The sequence below is a fragment of the Spea bombifrons genome, chromosome 10 (genome assembly GCF_027358695.1).
Source record: "Spea bombifrons isolate aSpeBom1 chromosome 10, aSpeBom1.2.pri, whole genome shotgun sequence".
Taxonomy (NCBI): domain Eukaryota; kingdom Metazoa; phylum Chordata; class Amphibia; order Anura; family Pelobatidae; genus Spea; species Spea bombifrons.
In genome coordinates this window covers 29,671,590-29,694,877 of record NC_071096.1, presented here as the reverse complement: position 1 = coordinate 29,694,877, position 23,288 = coordinate 29,671,590, and the positions used below count along the sequence as shown (strand labels likewise).

Below are 23,288 nucleotides of genomic sequence, written 5' to 3'. Positions count from 1 at the left end.
TTACAGAAAGGGTAGTGAATAAATGTAATCACCTTACAGCAGAAGTGGTAGATGTTAATACAGTGAAGACATTTAAGCAAGCATGGGGTAGGCATAAGGCTAAGCTAGATATAGGATAAGGCAAGATACCCAGGAAAGGATTCAGAGGTTGGGCAGACTGGATGGGCCGAATGCTTCTTATCTGCCGTCACTTTCTATGTTTAACACAGGCAGGCAGAAGGGACTCTTGCGCTCTCTCGGAAATTTTACTAAAGGAGCCAGTCGAGTTTGGGTGCTCATTGACTCTTACTATTAGGTCCCTCAACATCGACATCCCTCACATCACAGTGTAAAAAATACACATCCTGACTGTAAGCAACGTCTACCATCCATTATATTTCCAGAATATGAACTTTACTTCCTAATCACAAATTCACCCGTCTCTTTGCAATCCATTTATTAAATGCAAGGTTTTTTGTAATATAAATAAAAAAAGGATAATCTCTTACTAATAAAGCTTTTCGACACGCTTGGATTAGAAACAGCAACCCTTTGGATGGAAGATGGATAGCTTACCATTACACCACACGGCAGTCAACTGCATTTTTCTGTTTCACATTTATATACCGCCTCCGTGATCATTACACAGGCAGGCATTATATATCCAAGGGTAGAGCAATCACTTGTAAGAACCTTGTGGCGTGATGGTTAAGTGGGCTGCCTATGATGCATGGGGTTGCTGGTTTGATTCCTCATGGTTGTGTTTGAATTAAGCAGCTGTGTAAATATATAATTAGCTGTACGCACCTATATTTTTTTTTTCAGCACAAAATATCTTTAGATAACGGCATAAAAACCAGTGCTTTATCTCGTGATTCATTTCCCATGAGTCCTGACATACACAAACACGCAAACAGAAACATACTCATACACAACCACACCAGCACACACGCTCAACCTAAGGCCGACACCACCACAGACACCGCTACTGCTAGGGCTCATGGGAATTGAACCAGCAACCTTTTGAATGGTGCATAAGACACCTGGCCATTGTGCCACCTGCATGGCCAAGAATTTCAGCTTTCCGTAGTCCTCTTATACTCACATGCACCCGTTCTAAAACTTATATATATTTACATGAGTCAAGCTGGGGGAACAAACCAGTAGCCTTCTGTATCGGAGGATATAAACCTAACCTTTGCGCCCCCAGGTAGTTGGAAACTTCGACACCCCACAGATATATTACACTCGCCTGATGCCCCTACGCACATCTCCTCAGGAACAGCCAGGCTTTATACGCCAAATGGGGAGACAAAGCACATAACAACGTTGTGGCTCGGTGGGACGCCTAGAAAGGACAAGGTTTCTGGTTCCATACCTAAGGGTTCTTGTACCGTGTGGTTGTGTAAATATGAACACAGCCACTCTAACCTATACACAGCTCGCAAAAGTATTTTGTCTTATATTTTTAGAGCAAATATTTTTATGTAGCGGCATAAAAGTCAGGTGTCTTATCGACATGATTCCTGACTTACACAGCCACTCAAACACATCCACACACACCAGCACCGCAATGTTTATTTGAGCTATCCCTGAACCGTAAGGAGGGAGGAAAAAGAGAGGTGCAGCTTAGTGAATGAGGGGACAAAGGGACTCTGGGGATGATTATGGGGGAGAGGACCTCCCAAAGTTACAGTATGGTCAGAACGATGGAAGACTGCATTAACTCTCACAGTCTTCACTCAGCCAGTGTGGCAAATATTTTATTTTGAGTTGCGGGAGCAGAGGGAGTGATTGCATGCTAGGGAGTGTGGAAGGCCCAAGTTTTGTTACAAACATTGCACTGTTACCGGTGTTTAATATATTACTGTATTTGTTTGCACTTGCACATAAACAATCTCTTATTAAAACTATCGGTAGTTGTTTGTTACAAGATATTTTCCTTACGTTTGTGTGGGGCGGCAGAGCCAGAGTAATCGTCTGCACGGGGGGCCTGAACATTCTAAACTAAACCTTCAAACAGGGGGCGGAACCAAACTTTGATTGGGGTCAGCTGTCATTCAATTAACACCTGCAGGTTTGCCTTAAAGGGTCGTTTTATATTATGTCCACAAGATGGCGCTATATGTTAACTGTATAGCCTGGTGCATGTACACACGCATGTACACACGCATGTACATAAAATATGTTCTGCTAAGCTACTTATCTGTTGTATGATGCTGTAGGCTCCAGGTATATGGCGGCACAGAGCTGCCTATAGGATTTCTGTGCTGAGGGCAATATATATTCATATTCAAAGCTGGGTGGCTCTGTAATAGATTTTAATACACTATAAATGCTCATCCCTGGTGACCTTTTGCTGCAGGAAGATCCTGTCTGTATAATGTATAGTTAAATCTATGAGATTTTTCCAAAGTCTCCTCGCCTGTTGAGTTATACATTATACAGGGCCAGCTCAACCTTTCTTGTTGGAGGAAACCCCCGGGATTGGACCCTTCCTAATAAACAGTGAAATGCAGTTCTCCTTCCAGACCTCTCCTTTTAAACAGAGAGTACCTTGTTAGGTGATACACCTGCCAATTGTACAGCGCTACAGAATATGATGGTGCTATATATATCAGTAATGAATAATAATCACTTTATCGCTCTATACGCGCGTACAGTGTTTTGTTGATACTTAGAGACTAAAGGTGTTTTACATTGCGGAGTTAGGAATAAGGATCCTGGGGACACAGTAGAGATTTATGACCATAAACCAACCTCTAACTCTAACTCACACTTCACCCTATAACATTTTTCCATCCACATACCTGCCAACAGACCCAACTTTTTCAGGGACAGTCCTGCTTTTTTCCAGTCCTGTCCCATCAAATTTAGCTAAACTAGGTATGCTAGTGCACATAGGTATAGCTGGGTAGGGTAGCACTACAACATTAAATAAATATAATAAAGTAAATAATAATAAATATAACTTTAAAATAAAATTCAATAAACCCCTAATAAACACCCATTAAAATTTAATTATTATTTAGACATAATACATCTTTAACCAAAACAGTGCACTGCTAATAATCTTAAACATAACCGTACATTAACCCTAAACTATTTTTTAGTTCTTGTCACACATTTTTCCATTCGCATACCAACACACCCAACATTTTTGTGGACAGTCCTGCTTTTTTCTAGTCCTGTCCCATCAAATTTAGCTAAACTAGGTATACTAGTGCACGTAGGTAGGTATAGCTGGGTAGGGTAGCACTACAACATTAAATAAATATAATAAAGTAAACAATAAATATAACTTTAAAATAAAATTAAATAATTCATTTGTTGATGCCAGACCAGCCCCCTTCCGGCGACCAATAGAGTCGCACACACGTACCTTCACGGCGCGAACGCATCTGCTGCTGCGGCTCCGATGTGTTCTTAACCCCGTATTAACCCCTGCTACGCAGCCGGGAGAAAACGAAGATGAAACGAGCACGAAGAATGTCCGCGAATATTCGCCCGTTCCTGTCTTCTTTTCGGGCGAATATTCGTGGACATTCTTCGTGCTCGTTTCATCTTCGTTTTCTCCCGGCTGCGTAGCAGGGGTTACGAAGATTTTTTCCCCCCTGAAGACGAACACGAAGAGCTCCCTGGTGCCCAAGTCTAATCGTTAGAGTGGATCTGTGTATTTGTATCATTTTATACTTGGTGCATATGATTATATGTGGAGCAGGCAGACATCGTATGCATTACTAACCATATAAAAGTATTTTGGTTCTAATCTCCATGAAAGCTGGATCTACGTGTGTAGCGCGTAGATGTTATGTTTTTAGAGGGGGTCCGTATGAGTAAATGTAGAGCAGGTGGGCAGCCAACGCCATGTCGTGGTGTGGCGTAACGGTTAGGTGTATCGCCTAAACTGTGACTGGTTTCTGGTTCAAACCCACTTTGCTCCCGTAGGTAACTGTATAGCGCTTCTAACCCCCTTCGCTTCGTGGCTAATTTATTTCTAATGTTTTTAGAGTCGGGAGATATTAGTATATGTGGAGCCGGTGGGCACCCATCTCCTGTAATGGAATGGTGTGATGGTTAAGTGAATTGTGTAACGTGTGGCTGGCTGCTGGTTCTCACCCGTCGGTCTGCTGTATGAGCTGATTTCTAATCTTTTAGAGCGGGTACATCAGAGTATTGTGCTGTGGAAACAGCAGCCAGCAAAAATCAATTTGCGCCAGTGGTGTAGATGTTAGGCGCGTTACCCACCACCCAAAACGCTACCGGTTCTAATCTCCGTGAAACCCGTGTTGATGTGTGCAGCGTCTCCGTGTGTTTTCTTTTAATGTGTTTAGAGGGGTATATATGAGTATATGTGGGGCAGGGGAAGATCAGGAGCCATGCTGCAGCGTGGTGTAACGGTTAGGTGCGTCACCTACCGTTACTCTTGTTGTTGGTTCTAACCCCCTTAACTCCTGTCAGTAACTTGATGTTGGCTTGAATGTTTTTTTTCTTAAGTGTTTAGAGTGGGGTACATAAGAGTATTTGGGGGACAATCAGTCAAGTCATAACCAGCCGCAGTGGTAGGTTAGGTGTTTGGTGCATTATCTACCATGCAGCGCTTTGTTGGCTCCAACCCCGTGATCTCAGTAAACAAACGTCTGGTGAATGTGTTTTTTTTTATGTTTTTAGAGCGTGTGAATCTAAGTATATGTTTATCATGCCATGGTGTGGTGTAGTGGCTGCGTGTATTACCTGTAATACAACAGGTGAACTCGCTGTGTATAGTGTGGCTGTGTTATAGTGCGTGCGTGTGTGACTTATTTTATATTTGGTGCATGTATGTGTATCAGGCAGCCGGCGAGCTCCCGTTCATGCGGTGGCGTAAAGGTTGGGTGCGTTATTCATGTTGTGAATGATAATTTTAGTCCCTGTGAATGTGTGGTGCGGTTGTGTTGATTGTTATAGTGGATCTGTGTATTTGTATCATTTTATACTTGGTGCATATGATTATATGTGGAGCAGGCAGACATCGTATGCATTACTAACCATATAAAAGTATTTTGGTTCTAATCTCCATGAAAGCTGGATCTACGTGTGTAGCGCGTCTGCATGTTCTTCTTATGTTTTTAGAGGGGGTCCGTATGAGTAAATGTAGAGCAGGTGTGCGGCCGACGCCATGTCGTGGTGTGGCGTAACGGTTAGGTGTGTCGCCTAAACTGCGACTGGTTTCTGGTTCAAACCTGCTTCGCTCCCGTAGGTAACTATATAGTGCTTCTAACCCACTTTGCTTCATGGCCGATTTATTTCTAATGTTTTTAGAGTGGGGAGATATTAGTATATGTGGAGCCGGTGGGCACCCATCTCGTGTGGTGGAATGGTGTGATGGTTAAGTGGATTGCCTAACGTGTGGTTGGCTGCTGGTTCTCACCCGCCGGTCTGCTGTATTATCTTATTGTTAATCTTTTAGAGCAGGTACATCAGAGTATTTGTGGAACTGGCTAACCGTCTGACCCAGTTGAGATGGTGGTCTAGGTGTTTGGTGCGTTACCCCCCCCCCCATCCATGCAAGTGGATGCAGGTTCTATTCTCCATGTATCCTGTATATAAACTATTTTATGTTTTCAGAGTCGGTGAATCTGAGTATTTGTATAACAGACAAGGCACTTTTGCCCCATGTTACTGGTGGCGCATGTCTTAGCTGTGTTCATCACCGTGCTCCTGGCCCCTGGTTCTAATCTCTGTGATTCCTGTATAACGTATGATTTTATGTTTTTTGGAGTAGGTAAATTTGAGTATATGCGGATGGGACGAGGGGAGCCACCCAGCTGTGTGCGTGGCACGTGCGTTAGGTGTATCGCTCACCATGCGTGAGGCTCCTGGTTCTAATCCCTGTGCGACCTGCGTGTAAGGGTGGATATTTGTAACATTATGTTTTTCCAGTGGGTGAATTTGTGTATTTGTATTAGGGATGAGCAGCTCTTCTCCATCTCGAAGGTGGCGCGTGTGATGCGTGTGTCACACACTGTGCCGTGAGTTCCGGGTTCGAGTCCCAGGAAGTCCTGCGACTAGAGACATTAAGTTATGTTTTTAGACTCTGTGAATTTGAGTATAAGTATTACGGACGAGCAAATTCAGTCTGCCACAAGGGTGGCGCAGGTGTCAAGTGTACTTACTTACCAAGCGGTTTGGTTTCTGGTTCTAGTCCCCGTGAGGCCTGGCGAGTGGTTGCGGTGCGGTATGGTCGGTGCGGTGTGTAAGGCGTATGGGTATGTTCGGTGCGGTGTGTAAGACGTATGAGTATGTTCGGTGGTGTGTGAAAGTGTGTATGTGCGGGTCAGGATGATTGGGGGTTAGAGCCAGTCGGTAGTACACAACACCTTTTATGCTTTTTTCTATAAATGCTAAAAAAAATAATAATAATACAGCAGTGCTCGTTTTTTTTTTTTCAAGGTAAGACCGCTGTACACACAGAGACATTGTCAGTAGCTGTACCGAACCACACAGAAGCGAGCTATCAGCGCATCATCTCGTAGGCAACACACCAAACCTTCAAGCGAAACCAGACTGGGACTGCAGCATCGAGTACGCAACACACCGAACCTTCAAACCACCGCATGGCTGGATGCTCCCCACGGAGCTACAGGGAATCGAACCAGGACCGCAACATATGGCAGGCAGGGCACCTAACCATTACACCATCGGATGATTGAAGGCTCTTCGTCGCCATGAACATATGACGCCTGCGTGTGATGCACCAATACTTATACCATCTAACATAATGCACACAATCTAAAAGGTGCACTACCTATTGCTTAGTGTGTCTAACTGCTTAGTGTGTAGAATTATGGTTTCGGGAGGGGGGGGGCGAATTTGAGTATTTGTATTACGGACGAGCAGCTTTGTCTGTTGCAAGGGTGGCGCAGCGGCAGTGTTTGTTACATCCCATGCAGGTTGGTCCTGGTTCTAATCCCGTTGAGCCCTGTATGTAAAATTATGTTTTCAGATTGGGCGAATTTGAGTATTTGTATTACGGACGAGCAGATCCATTCGTTTGAAGTGTGGCGTGCAGGTAAGTTGCGTTACTCGCCGTGCGTAAAGTTACAGGTTCTAATCTCATTAGAGCATCTATCTCGGTGTATGTTATGTTTGAGTATAAGTATTTTTTAGGGACGAGCTCATTCGGCCCATCCAGTCTGCCCAACCTCTGAATCCTTTCCTTAGTATCTTGCCTCATCCTATATCTAGCTTAGCCTTATGCCTATCCCATGCTTGCTTAAATGTCTTCACTGTATTAACATCTACCACTTCTGCTGTAAGGTGATTCCATTTATTCACTACCCTTTCTGTAAAGTAGTATTTCCTGATGGGCCCATTGATGTATGGTGAATAGTACACGATGGCAGGATGCTCATGCTATTGAAACAGCACAAAATATATACGTAGAGAAGCATGTTTCCTTGTATAACATTTTGGATGATTTATAATTTACAATACAAGGCAGAAACTCTTCCTGCTACCAACGCCTCTTGTTATACAACCCAGCACCCTGCTTGCTTTTTCCAACGGTTTACTGCATTGTCTGCTTACCTTTAAGTCATCAGTAATTATTACTCTAAATCCCTCTCGTCTGCTGTCACTGGCAGAACGGCATTCCCAATGCTATAGTTTGCCTCACTATTTCTACATCCCAAGTGCATTCGTCCATAATAGATAAACTCAAATTCACCTACTCTGAAGACTTAGATATACGCGCAGCCGCTATAATAATATATATTTACCAGGAATAGAATCACCATTACGCCACAAGACAACTAGACTTTTTGCTGTTTTGCCATGAAACAAGCTATATCTACACATATTTTGCTATATTTTGTACTATTTACCTCTCCATGGACATAAGATGTCTGCCTGCTCCTGACTCACACCTGTACCTAATTTCCTCAATCAATCAAAAGTCTATTTAACCCGGGCGTTTCTCCAGTCTTCTAGCCAGAACTTTGTGTTTCTTGGTGCTGCGTGTTGGTCCTGTGGAGCGGATTCGCTGGTCTTGAGCTTGGAGATTGACCGGCAAAGGTTTGTGAATTCTGTGATTTTGAAATGAATGCAGCCCTCTGGATCTACCCCCCAGAAGCAGAGATCGTTTCTTTCAGTCGCAGAGTGTCTCACATAGTCGGGGTATGCATAGTTTTTTTGTACAAGTTTATTTGCGTGTTTGTTAATACTGTGAAAGTAATTTCTTTGTTTTACGTAAGTTTTTCAGTAGTTTGGTTACACTTAAATGGTTAACGTCATACTTTTAGATGCTCTTTCGCAGTATACAGGAGCTCTCAAGGGCCATAATTCTGTTAGAAGCTGTTTTCTATATACCGGTATATATTTTTTATTTGAAATGTTTGTCAAATATACTTTGAAAATGCAGGGTTTGCCCCCTATTAACACAAGCGGGCCCTCCTCACCTGTGTTTTAAGTTATATTATGTTACATACTACTTATACCCTGTCTAGCCATTGTACAGCGCTACTAAATATGATGGCGCTATATAAAACAAATATTGGGGCTGGAACTTACCACGTGCAGCAAAAATGGCCTCATGAAGTTTTGGGCTGGTCTCCAATTGTTTCCTTGGTTTGTTTTAATCGCCGGCCCCTGAAAATGTTTTACTACAAATTGAGGACAAAGAGCCGAATAATCGTTTTACTGAGTTTATTTCAAACTTTAAAGGGTGAAAACAGAAGAGGGAGCTGGGGCTTTGGCACAGGTGAATGCATGCCGGCGGTAAGGCATGAACGGGGGGGGGGGGTCACGTGGATGGGCCGAGCGAGCCCCGTAATGTTAAAATGAAATAAATCCTGTATCCTTATTGGGCCCTCGTTAGGAAATCGAATCACAGTCCGGGGTGGAGCTCGTTAAATGGAGTCGTTAAAGCTTTGATAGGGGTGCGAACGAACGGATTGGTTCGTTCGTCTCAGCAAGTTGCCAAACGAGCATTCAGCCAATTTAACCCGTCCTGCACCAAATCTGTGCTTGCCTACATATCCCCCCCCCCCCCCCATAAATGTATTTTGAGTGTGATTTGGGTAATTAAAACATTCCATCTCGTTACACAAGGCCTTTATCCCTTTAACTTTTCAGCTGTGTATGAAGTGGCTTAAGGCGTATGGAGTACGGATTGTATCAAAATTCCAGGATCAGCAGCAGCTCCCACCTGTTATCGGCCTGCAATTGTCCATGGTTGGTATTAGTTGGTGAGTGGACCAAAGTCTTAAACTTGCTACAAACTACATATAAAAAATGTAACATTGTATCCCACAAACGCTTTACTCACGTGGTCTTCGTTGCTGCTGCCTTCTTCGTTGTAATGGAAGATTTTTTTTCTGGTGTCCTCAAGGTCCTGGCTATGCCCAGGTCCGTGATAAACTCCTTGGTTTATGGTCTTCCTCCTCTTGCACTGAGACCACAACAGAATTCCGGCGATCAGCGCTGCGAATGGAGACAAGAATTATCCTCTTGAAGCATGCAAGGTACTGAATATTTTTTTATATTTTAATGCTTTCTTGATCCATCATGAATAACAAGGTTGCTACCAATCTTATCTTGTCCGGAGCCACCCTTGGTAGGAATTCCAGCGCTGTATAAACCAACGCCCATGGGTTAATGAATGACCGATCTGCTGAGCCCCCCTCCCGGGTTACATGGGAGCTACTGAGGGAGACAATGTGTAAAAGTTTACCTATGATTGTCAGGAGGCAAATCAAGATGATATAAGGATTGCTGAACCAGAGTCCGGGGCTGTAGACGTGACATCCGCTCCTGACGTACCCCTCTGCGCAGAGGTGGGTGAATTTGGATGGCGAGCATGGCATGCACGTGCCGTGTTAGCAGGGGTGGCTGGCACATACAGCACAGAAGCTCATAGACAGTGAGCTTCTGTGCTGTTCTCTGTAAGCAGGTATCCTGGGGGGCACCTGTGGAGTTACAGGGAGAGAAGGGGTTAAATCTACCCTAACAGTGGAAGATCAGATACATTTTAAGCCAGTAAAACTAAATCATGTAAAGTGTTTCAAAATGTTTCTTCCTCTTTCATACAGGACAACGATTCTCATTATCCCTCGACACATGGGAGTGGTGGTTTAACAATCGAGTGGAGTGAATGCGGTGTATGGAGTGCAGCTTAACTGGGAATGTTTAGAAAGCACAAGGTAGGACCCCAAAGCTCTAATCTCTTCTGAAGTCTTGTGACCCCAGCACGCGTTGGGTGATACCTGCATTCGTGGCTCATCCATAGATCAACGCAGACAAAGCCGCGGCTGCAGGGGCCGCTGCTACAGACGTTGGAGACGCAGCCTTCGGGCACTCCTTCCCGGCTTATAACGGACACAGGCGAGGCCGTCGTGTACTCCATGGGTATGCGGTAGCTGTTCAGTCTCTGGTTCTTTATGCATCCTGATTACACAGAAGGAATTGGAGATCAGCGCATGATGGGAATTCAGCATCGTATGGTGTATTCCAGGTAATGACGGGCAGGGAGAGTCTTTATACCCCATAGATTTACAGATGGCTTCTAATCTTACATTCACTAGAAATGCTTTTACAGTTTTATTAAAGCCCATTGTTGTGAAAGCGTAAACTCTTACTATCTAACAATTTTGCTTTTTACCTTGATAACCCGATTGGTTGAGACTTCCCAGAGTCTTGCATCTCGGAACGACTTTAATTTCTTTGTAGGTCCCGTGAGCTGCTGCTGGCGTCTGTGCTCCCCTCCTCCATTAAAGCGAAGCGTGAACTCATTCTGCATCCTTTCCAAGCCAACTTTGTTCCACTCTCCGAGATTGTAGGAGACCGTTAGAAGCCCATGCCTCACCTCGACAAAACAAACGGTGCCGTTAGATCCCCGGGTCATGCTGAACCATCGGGTGCTGAAGCTCTGCTATGATCTACAGGCTGCTCACCATTGCTGCGGACCCAGACCACCTAACAGTGGAGCACTCTGGGCTCTTGCAGCGAACGCTGAAATACAATGACCCTAAAGCTGTCCCATCTACAGGCTGCTCTGAATCGGGAGCTTCAGATGTGGATGTGACTCTACCCAACGTGCAGCATGACGCGTGTCAAGGTATGGACTTCATGCTGTGTTTGGTACCTGCAGGTGGATAGATTTGTTCTGGTCCTTAGAAGACAAACGCAGGATGACGCTGTCGGCGTTGCGTGTTCTTAATGTTGCCTGAAAATGTGTCCGCTGCGGATGGAGAGAATGAGGGAGCAGGTACCGGATGTGGCCTCCAGGATGGAAGAAGTGTTTGTGGACATCTGCAAAAGGATGAGTATATAATGCAGATTACGCTATTCACTATGATACAGAAATGATCGCCCAGCAGAGCACCTGGCGGTGGCAGAGCATTCAGATGTGATGTATGAAGAGTCCTTTCTGGCAGAGCTTTGGGCACAAACATTCGAATGGATTCCTTGATTGCACCACAACTCCCCATTTTCCAATAATCTACACTATACTCTGGGCATTCACAAAGATGTCCCGGTGAGTCTTTAATATAACATAAATATTGGCATGAAAAATAGTACTTCATCTAAATGGCTTAATATAAAACACATTTGTATAGTGTGAGACATTCTGATCAGCGAGGTGGTGGAATCATTAATTCAGGTTTGGGTCTCTTTTTAATGTTCTTGTAGAGTTATAACCCATGAGCGCATCGCTGTAAGCCAAGCCTGTACCTTTTCCGCAGTCCTGGTGAGCGGGTGGGCAATCACAGCTGGGGGTCCGGGGGTCACTGATGCAAGGAGAGTCACAGGGTGCAGGTGATGAGCAAGCTGTACCCTTCCTCGTGCAGCCTGGGGAGCTATTAACAGCTTCCAGCAGGGCTGCTAGATCTTACACCTGTGTTTATAAAGGAAACACACACCCCATAAAGAAAATTATTAGATCATTCTGCAGGTCATCACAAAGTAGCTCAGATAACTCGGCGGAAAGCTTTGATACGGACCTACCTGTTACGTTCTTACGGTTCAGTTAACCTTTGTTACCCTTAGAATGTCTATTGAGCTGGCTCCTCACACACTAGCTGCATATCTGCGAGTTGTGTTTTATTGCTCTTCATCGCATTTGTCGAGATGCTTGTTGAATTCAAGTTGTCAATTTCTACCGCGTCCAACCAGAAGGAGCCCCCCCGTCTGCTGCTAAATGTTAATACATGTTGCTAATCAAAGAACATTCTAATGTATTCGTGTCTTATAGGAATCATTACCAACCTCTGTCCTACGTGATACCAGCTGGGACTATCCTGCTAACCCACCTGGTCATACCGCGTCCCTCTGCTCAGAGACCCCCAAAGTACCGAAGTTGATTTACCGGATGCATCCACAGATCCCATGTCCACTACAGAGCAGCCATCTGCAGTAAGAGGTAAGCGATACTCTGCGTGATAGAAAGTCATTACCTGCTTATTAAGAACGATGTTGCGGAGACGGCCTTTAAAGGGTTTGTGCAGAAGGAGATTGTGGGAACGAGTAGATGACTGCTTAACGCCTCCAAGCTGCAGAACGGTATCCGACTCCCAAAACCTGCAGAGAATGGCATGCATATCAGACAAGGGTCACAGTAACACGTGGTGTGGGGCTTTACTACTGCAGATAATATTCAACCTGCATAAAAATTGTCATGACTCTTCAACACTTCCTTTCTCTTCATCCATGCAGATTACAAACCCAGGGGAGCAGCCGCTAGGCATTAATCCCGGTTTATCGTCTGTGACTGCAGTAAAGTCAGCCCTGATCTCCAGCCCAAGCCGTCCGTGTGCTCCATACCTTCTGTCCTGCATGATGACTCCGTGGACTTCACAACTCGTTCGATCCTCTGTAAGTAGCTTTCCTCCGATCCCCTCTCTCATTTATCAAAGCCGTGTGGCAGCGATCCAGAGTCAGGCTGACTCCCTGCACCGAAGTAAATGAAGTCAGTAATTCATCTTCCCTGACTGCCCGACGTTGACATTTCCTTTAAGTAAATGTGACTGCGTGCGATGCGAATCGTTGTGTATTTGGCGTGACTTGTCTTGGTTATATGTTCCATGTAGAGTTAGCTGAAGGTCAGTTAGTTGAGTATAATGCAGCTCTGTGTCTGCTCTCAAAGATTCACCTTCATTCTACTTCTGTGAGGAAAGGAGAATATTCAAGCTTTCCTGTGGCTGCATTAATTACATGTCTGGCTCACGATGTGATAATTAACTTACTTTATCTTTTAGGCGCAGGTCTATCCGATGCCATTCTGTCTGTAACATTCACCTGCTCTAGAAAGCTAAGCTTCAGCGTGGTCAGGTCTTGTCTGAAGATGAGAAGGAGCCGGCTGCTTGTTATCTTTTTGGGAATGGAAACAAAACCACATTAACAGCAGTGCGGCTGGACCCGGAGCAGACTAAGAATGTAAATCAACTGTGATTATTGTCAATGTAGATTTACTATTACTTTCACTTCATGTTACTCATGACTTCATAATTGTATTTGTAACTCTATGCCTCATGATCTGTAACTCATTGCACTGTAATTGTGATTCTTTGCATTGTGAATTGTATCTCTACGCTTTGATTTGTTGCTCATCGCATGGTACTTGTTACTTTTTGACTTGTGATTTACTTGTTACTCTTTGCATTGTATTTGTGATTCTTTGCTTTGTGATTTGTAACTCATTGCACTGGATTTGTTACTCTATGACTTGTGATTTACTTGTTACTCTTTGCATTGTACTGGTGATTTGACTTGACTCTGTATTGTACTGTGTAAACATTCAATAAAAGTGGTTGAGTTCTCTATTTCTTCTCAGTTTGAATCAATTAAAGCACAGAAAGAACCATAAGATCATCTTACTTCTAGAGAAACTCACAATGAAATAGGGGTATACAATAACTAATAACCATTCATAACTATATAAGGGAAAGAAGGTGCACTACGCTCGCATTGATACTGTCCCTCCTCGGTACGCCCTCTCGATACTCACCAACTGCAATGAAGTTCTTACTGTCTCTTGACGCTCCGCGGTGTCATAATCCATCTGTGCTGTCTCTTTGAACTCCAGCGATAGATGGCTGTCTGAGCAGTGACCGATAGGATGAATCCATGCATAGCCGTTACCGTGAAATGTTCCCTGAGTCTGCTGGCAGCGTGGCCCAAGGAACGAAGTGAAACAGCGACACCTGGAAAGACAAATGGAAATATTTTAGCTTCAATGGTAGACTGTCTGAAGTTGGTGATGTAAGGAATAAGTCACACAGGAACATGGTCCAGAGAATCTGCCTACCTGTAACCGTTGAGAGTCGACGTGCAAGTCCCACCATTCAGGCAAGGGTTTTGGGGCAGAGAATAACAGTTCTGGTAAAATTGTTTCTGTACCAGACATCTGCAGGACACGTTTCCGACTTGGGGAATTGAGACTAAAGATGCACTACCTCCATCCACGAGTGGCAGGGATCTGCTGACTGCACTATGGATTGCGCACCCGCCATCCTGCAAACAGCCCATCCGTGAACAGAAATCAATGGATACTTGGGAATTCCTTTCCTTCAGAACCGATCGGATCTGTCATTGAGAAGAATACAAAAAAACTCAGTTAAGACGGCACCAAAAACTTATCTAGACACCATCCCAGTTCTGTTGCCATTAGGCACCCCAGGACCAGCTCCCTCCCACAACAAATGCAGATAAAGATGATTAAAACGCATCACTCTTAGATCTTTACTTTTGTTATAAAGTAATAAACCCCCGGCTGTACCCTCAGAGATTCAAAACCAAGGGAATTATTTCCACAAAACTATGAAAGACAAACAGGATACATCTAGATATCATGAGACTGATAAATATTCTGCGTTTTGTAATATCATTAATTTTAAGAGACAGCCAACGTTATTCTTACTCAGTAATAACGGCATAAACACTCTGTCCATACCTTCTCTCTCTCGGCTGTCAATAAGCTCCGTAAGATCTCGGATTTGTGGCAAGGAGGCAGCTCCGCATACTGAAAATGTCACGTCGGTCGCGTTATCCTCTGCATTCACCACACTGAAGATGTGGATATGGCTGGGATGGGCAGCTGCCATGTCTGCCAGGACGGCCTGGAGCTGGTCACGTCTGCTGACTCCAAACTCATCCATCTCTATGAATTCCTCTGCTGTAATGCCTAAAATGCGGGTTAAAAAGTTGTGACTGAGAAGCAGAGATAGTAACGTATTTACCCAGATAGGAGCGGGGAAGGGAATTGGGGTTACGCACTCAGTAGTACAAGGGTCACTTAATGCCAAGAGCGTTCCTGTCCCACCCTTTCCTTCTATCCCTATGCAGGGATACTACATCATTTTAATGTCTTTATGGTACAATGTACAGGAGTCCAGGGAAATGGTTACATATATATGTAGCTATGGTGACCTGTACATCACTTCTTTATCTAGTGCAAAGTCCATGATGGTCAAACCAGGCAGTCATCCCATCAAATGTCCCAGCGGAGTCCTACAAGAATCTACCTGAGACCCCTCCGCACGACTTATTACTTACTTGTGAGTCTCAGAGACACCGAGCTGCGGAAGGCGTCACTTCCAATCTCTTGTACATAAATTTTGATAGTAGAGAAGGTATCTGGCCACACCATCAGAAACCGTAATATTGAGGTCGTGCGTTCCCTGCGGAGGTCTCTCGGTCATTAGGATTGTCCCGGTGTTCTGGTTCAACCAAAAATACCTACAGAAAACAAACTGTCAATGCAATGTTATTTTCCTCAGACACGCCTTCTAACTCCCACATACACCAGACACGTCTTCTCTCTCCCTCATACACCAGACACGTCTTCTCTCTCCCTCATACACCAGACACGTCTTCTCTCTCCCTTATACACCAGACACGTCTTCTCTCTCCCTCATATACCAGAGACGTCGTCTTCCTCCCTCATAAATCAGACATGTCTTCTCACTCCCTCTAAACCCAGACATGTCTCCTCACTCACTCATACACGTCTTCTCTCTCCCTCATCCACAAGACACGTCATCTCGCTCCCTCATACACCAGACATGTATTCTCCCTCTCGCATACACCAGACACATCTCCTCACTCCCTCATACACCAGACACATCTCCTCACTCCCTCATACACCAGACACGTCGTCTCTCTCTCTCTCATACACCAGACACATCTCCTCACTCCCTCATACACCAGACACGTCGTCTCTCTCTCATACACCAGACACGTCTTCTCCTCCACTCACACACCAGACGTGTCTTCTATCTTCCTCCTTCAGCAGACACATCTTCTAACTTCCTCATACACCAGACACGTTGTCTCGCTCCCACATACACCAGAGACGTTGTGTTTCTCCCTCATATATCAGACATGTCTTCTTACTCCCTCACACACCAGAGATGTTGTCTTCCTCCCTAATGAATCAGACATGTCTTCTCACTCCCTCATACACCAGAGATGTCTTCTCACTCCCTCATACACCAGACATGTCTTCTCATTCCCTCATAATCCAGACATGTCTCCTCACTCACTCATACAGACATGTCATCTTGCTCCCTCATATACCAGACACTTCAGCTTGCTCCCTCATACATCAGACACTTCAGCCAGCTCCCTCATACATCAGACATGTCTTCTTGCTCCCTCATACATCATTCTTGTCTTCTTGCTCCCTCATCCACCAGACAAAGCTTCTCAGTTCCTCATACACCAGACACGTCTTCTGTCTCCCTCATTAACCAGCCATGTCTTCCATCTCCCTCATTAACCAGACACGTCTTCTCTCTCCTTCATTAACCAGACACTTCTGATCACTCCCTCATACACCAGACACCACTTCTCTCTCCCTCATACACCAGACACGGCTTCTCAGTCCCTCAGTCCCAGACACGTCTGCTCGCTACCTCATACACCAGATATGTCTTTTCCCTTTCTTATACAACAGACATGTCATCTCGCTCCCTCAGACACCAGACACATCTTTTATCTCCGTCATACACCAGACACGTCTTCTCGTTCCCTCATACACCAGACACTTCAGTTCACTTCCTCAAACATCAGACATGTCTTTTCGCTCCCTCTTACACCAGACACATCTTCTTGCTCTCTTATACACCAGACATGTCTTCTCACTCCCTCATCCACCAGACATGTCTTCTCCCTCTCTCATACAACAGACATGTCACCTCGATCCCTCATACACCAGACACGTCATCTCGCTCCCTCATACACCAGACATGTCTTCTTCCACTCTAATACAACAGACACGTCATCTCGCTCCCTCACACACGTCTTCTCTCTCCCTCATACATGAGACATGTCTTCCCTCTCCCTCATACACGAGACACTTCTTCCCTCTCCCTCAAGCACGAGACACGTCTTCCCTCTCCCTCATACACCAGACACGTCTTCCCTCTCCCTCATACACCAGACACGTCTTCTCTTTCCCTCATACACCAGACATGCCTTCTCTCCCCCCCAAACACCAGACACGTCTTCTGTCTCCATCATGCAGCAGACATGTCTTCTTCCTCTTTAACACAACAGACACGCCATCTTGCTCCCTCATACCCCACACACATCTTCTAGCTCCCTCATACACCAGACATGTCTTCTCACTCCTTCATACAGCAGACATGTCTTCTCACTCCCTCATCCACCAGACATGTCTTCTCTCTCTCTTATACAACAAATATGTCATCCCGCTCCCTCTTACTCCAGACATGTCTTCTCACTGCCTCATACACCAGACAAATCTTACTTCTTTCTCATACATCAGGCATGTCTTCTATCTTTTTTATAAACCAGACACTCCAACTCTCTCCCTCATACACCAGACAAGTATTCTCGTTCTTTTATACACCAGACATGTGAGTTCTCTAACTTATACACCAGACAAGTCTTCTCTCTCCCTCATACACCAGACACGTCTCCTCCCTCTCTTATACAACAGACATGTCTTCTCACTCCGTCATACATCAGACACATCTATCTCCCTCATACACCAGAAACGTCTGCTCAATCCCTCACAGACCACTCATGTCTTCTCTCTGCTTTATACACCAGATACTTCAGATCGCTCCCCTCATACATCACACATGCCTTCTTGCTCCCTCATACACCAGAATGTCTGGTGTCTCTCTCCTTAATAGAACAGACACTTCAGTTATCTTCCTCGTACATGAGACACGTCAGCTGGCTCCGTCATTACACCAGACATTTCTTCTCATTCTTATACATCAGACATGCCTTCTCCCTTTCTTATACAACTAACACACCTATCTCCCTCATACACCAAACACACCTATCTCCCTCATACACCAAACACACCTATCTCCCTCATACACCAGACACGTCTTCTCTCTCCCTCATACACCAGACATGTCTTCTCTCTCCTTTATACACCAGACACATCAGCTCTCCCTCAGATACCAGACATGTCATCCCGCTCCCTCATACCCCAGACATGTCTTCTTGCTCCCTCATAATCCAGACATGTCTCCTCACTCACTCATACAGACATGTCATCTTGCTCCCTCACATACCAGACACTTCAGCTCGCTCCCTCATACATCAGACACTTCAGCCTGCTCCCTCATACATCAGACACTTCAGCCAGCTCCCTCATACATCAGACATGTTTTCTTGCTCCCTCATACATCATTCTTGTCTTCTCGCTCCCTCATACACCAGACAAAGCTTCTCAGTTCCTCATACACCAGACACGTCTTCTGTCTCCCTCATTAACCAGCCATGTCTTCCATCTCCCTCATTAACCAGACACGTCTTCTCTCTCCTTCATTAACCAGACACTACTGATCACTCCCTCATACACCAGACACCACTTCTCTCTCCCTCATACACCAGACACGGCTTCTCAGTCCCTCATATACCAGACACGTCTTCTCTCTTCCTCAGAAACCAGACACGTCTGCTCGCTACCTCATACACCAGATATGTCTTTTCCCTTTCTTATACAACAGACATGTCATCTCGCTCCCTCATACACCAGACACATCTTTAATCTCCGTCATACACCAGACACGTCTTCTCGTTCCCTCATACACCAGACACTTCAGTTCACTTCCTCAAACATCAGACATGTCTTTTTCCTCTCTTATACACCAGACATGTCTTCTCACTCCCTCATCCACCAGACATGTCTTCTCCCTCTCTCATACAACAGACATGTCACCTCGATCCCTCATACACCAGACACGTCATCTCGCTCCCTCATACACCAGACATGTCTTCTTCCACTGTAATGCAACAGACACGTCATCTCGCTGCCTCATACACGTCTTCTCTCTCCCTCATACATTAGACATGTCTTCTCTCTCCCTCATACACGAGACACGTCTTCCCTCTCCCTCATACACGAGACACTTCTTCCCTCTCCCTCATGCACGAGACACGTCTTCCCTCTCCCTCATACACCAGACACGTCTTCTCTTTCCCTCATGCACCAGACATGCCTTCTCTCCCCCAAACACCAGACACGTCTCCTGTCTCTATCATACAGCAGACATGTCTTCTTCCTCTTTAACACAACAGACACGCCATCCCGCTCCCTCATACCCCACACACATCTTCTAGCTCTCTCATACACCAGACATGTCTTCTCACTCCCTCATACACCAGACATGTCTTCTCCCTCTCTTATACAACAAAAATATACCAGACATGTCTCCTCACTCCCTCGTACACCAGACACGTCACCTCGATCCCTCATACACCAGACACATCTTCTCTCTCCCTCATACACCAGACAAGTCTGCTCGCTCACTCATACACCAGACATGTCTTCTCTCTCCTTCATACACCAGACATGTCTTCTCTCTCCTTCATACACCAGACACATCTTCTCTCTCCCTCATCCACCAGACATGTCTCCTCTCTCTCTTATACAACAGACATGTCTCGTCACTCTGTCATACACCAGACACATCTTCTCAATCCCTCATACACCAGACACATCAGCTCTCCCTCAGATACCTGACATGTCATTCTGCTCCCTCATACACCAGACATGTTTCTTCTCGCTGACTCATACACCAGACATGTCTTCTCTCTCCCTCATCCACCAGACATGTCTTCTCCCTCTCTTATGCAACAAATACGTCATCCCGCTCCCTCTTACTCCAGACATGTCTTCTCACTGCCTCATACACCAGACAAATCTTTTCTCTCTCATACATCAGGCATGTCTTCTCTCTCCCTCATACACCAGACACGTCTTCTCTCTCCCTCATACACCAGACACATCTGCTCGCTCAATCATACACCAGACATGTCTTCTCTCTCCCTCATACACCAGACATGTCTACTCTTTCTCTTATACAACAGACACGTCTATTCTCTCCCTCATACACCAGACACGTCTTCTCTCTCCCTCACAAACGAGACACGTCTTCTCTCTACCTCATACACCAGACATGTCTTCACTCTCCCTCATATACCAGACACGTCTTCACTCTCCCTCATACACCAGACATGTCACCTCTCTCCCGCATACGCCAGACATGTATTCTCCCTCTCTCATACACCGAACATGTCTTCTCTCTCCTTCATACACCAGACACGTCTTCTCTCCCGTATACACCAGACACTTCAACTCTCTCACTCATACAACAGACATGTCTTCTCCCTCTCTTATACAATAGACACGCCATCCTGCTCCCTCATGGACCAGATACATCTTCTCGCTTCCCTCAGACACCAGACATCTCTTCTACCTCTCTTACACAACAAACACTTCATCCCGCTCCCTCATACACCAGATATGTCTTCTCCGTCTCTTATGCAACAAACACGTCATGTCACTCCCTCATTCACGTCTGATCGCTTCCTCATATACCAGACATGTCGCTTTACTCTCTGATACACCAGACACGTCTTCTCTCTCCCTCATACGCCAGACATGGCATCTCAGTCCCTCCTACACCAGACACATCTTCTGTCTCCCTCATTAACCAGACACGTCTTCTCTCTCCCTTATTAACCAGACACATCTTCTCTCTCCCTCATTAACCAGACATGTCTTCTCCTTCTCTTATAATACAGACATATCATCCTGCTCCCTCATGCACCAGACATGTCTTCTATCTCCCTCATACACCAATCACGTCTTCTCTGTCCCTTATACACCAGACATGTCTTCTCTCTCCCTTATACACCAGACACTTCAACTCTCTCCCTCATACAGCAGACATGTGTTCTCCCTCTCTTATACAATAGGCACGTCATCCCGCTCCCTCATACACACGTCTTCTCTCTCCCTCATACACCAGACATCTGTCCTCTCCCTCATACACCTGACATGTCTTCTCCCTCCCTCATACACCAGACATGTCTTCTCCCTCCCTCATACACCAGACATGTCTTCTCGCTCCCTCATATACCAGACATGTCTTCTCTCTCCCTCATCCACCAGACACATCTGCTTGCTACCTCATACGCCAGATATGTCTTCTCCCTTTCATATACAACAGACATGTCATCTTGCTCCATCATACACCAGACATGTCTTCTCGCTCCCTCATACAACAGACACGTCTGCTCTCTCCCTCATATACGAAACATAAATTCTCCCTCTCTCGTACACCAGACTTGTCTTCTCTCTCCTTTATACACCAGACACTTCAGATCACTCCCTCATACACCAGACACGTCTTCTCTCTCCCTCATACACCAGACACGTCTTCTCTCTCCCTCATATACCAGACACGTCTTCTCTCTCCCTCTTACACCAGACACGTCTTCTCTCTCCCTCATACACCAGACACGTCTTCTCTCTCCCTCATATAGCAGACACGTCTTCTCTCTCCCTCATATACCAGACACGTCTTCTCTCTCCCTCTTACACCAGACATGTCTTCTCCCTCCCTCATACACCAGACATGTCTTCTCGCTCCCTCATATACCAGACATGTCTTCTCTCTCCCTCATCCACCAGACACATCTGCTTGCTACCTCATACGCCAGATATGTCTTCTCCCTTTCTTAAACAACAGACATGTCATCTTGCTCCCTCATACACCAGACATGTCTTCTTGCTCCCTCATACAACAGACACGTCTGCTCTCTCCCTCATATACGAAACATGAATTCTCCCTCTCTCATACACCAGACTTGTCTTCTCTCTCCTTTATACACCAGACACTTCAGATCACTCCCTCATACACCAGACACGTCTTCTCTCTCCCTCATACACCAGACACGTCTTCTCTCTCCCTCATATACCAGTCACGTCTTCTCTCCCTCATATACCAGACACGTCTTCTTTCTCCCTCATTCACCAGACACGTCTTCTCTCTCCCTCTTACACCAGACACGTCTTTTCTCTCCCTCATACACCAGTTACGTCCTCTTCTCTCCCTCATCCACCAGACATGTCTTCTCTCTCCCTCATACACCAGACATGTCTTCTCTGACCCTCATACACCAGACACGTCATCTCGCTCCCTCATACACCAGACACGTCTTCTCTCTCCCTCATACACGAGACACGTCTTCCCTCTCCCTCATACACGAGACACGTCTTCCCTCTCCCTCATACACGAGACACGTCTTCCCTCTCCCTCATACAAGAGACACGTCTTCCCTCTCCCTCATACAGCAGACACATATTCTCTCCCCCTCATACACGTCTTCTCTTACCCTCATACACCAGACACGTCTTTTCTCTACCTCATACAGCAGACATGCCTTCTCCCTCTCTTATACAATAGGCACGTAATCTCGCACCCTCATACACCAGGCACATAATGTCGCACCCTCACACACCAGATGTCTTCTCTCTCCCTCATCCACCAGACACATCTGCTTGCTACCTCATACGTCATCTATGTCTTCTCCCTTTCTTATACAACTGACATGTCATCTTGCTCCCTCATATACCAGACATGTCTTCTTGCTCCCTCATAAACCAGACACGTCTTCTCGCTCCCTCATAAACTAGACAAGTCTTCTCTTTCGCTCATACACCAGATACTTCAGCTCACTCCCTCATACATCAGACATGTATTCTTGCTCCATCATACATCAGACATGTCTTTTCGCTCCCTCGTACACCAAAGACTTTATCTTGCTCCCTCATACATCAGACATGTCTTCTCATACCCTCATACACCAGACACGTCTTCTCTCTCCCTCATACACCAGACACGTCTTCTCTCTCCCTCATACACCAGACACACCTTCTCTCTCCGTCATACACATCTTCTCTCTCCCTCATACACCAGACATGTCTTCTCTCTGCCTGATAAACCAGACACACTTCTTCTTGCTTCCTCATACACCAGACATGTCTTCTCGCTCCC

The 23,288-nt window shown here is 45.5% G+C and overlaps 1 long non-coding RNA gene across 1 annotated transcript; it reads right to left on the bottom strand.

Moving 5' to 3' along the window:
- Positions 1-11,157: 11,157 nt before the first annotated feature.
- On the bottom strand, positions 11,158-12,316 carry LOC128467327 (uncharacterized). Its single transcript, XR_008345708.1, has 3 exons — positions 12,270-12,316; positions 11,692-11,854; positions 11,158-11,268 (listed from the first exon to the last, which is right to left on the bottom strand). It is a non-coding gene; the product is annotated as an uncharacterized LOC128467327 (long non-coding RNA).
- Between the last annotated feature and the right edge of the window lie 10,972 nt (positions 12,317-23,288).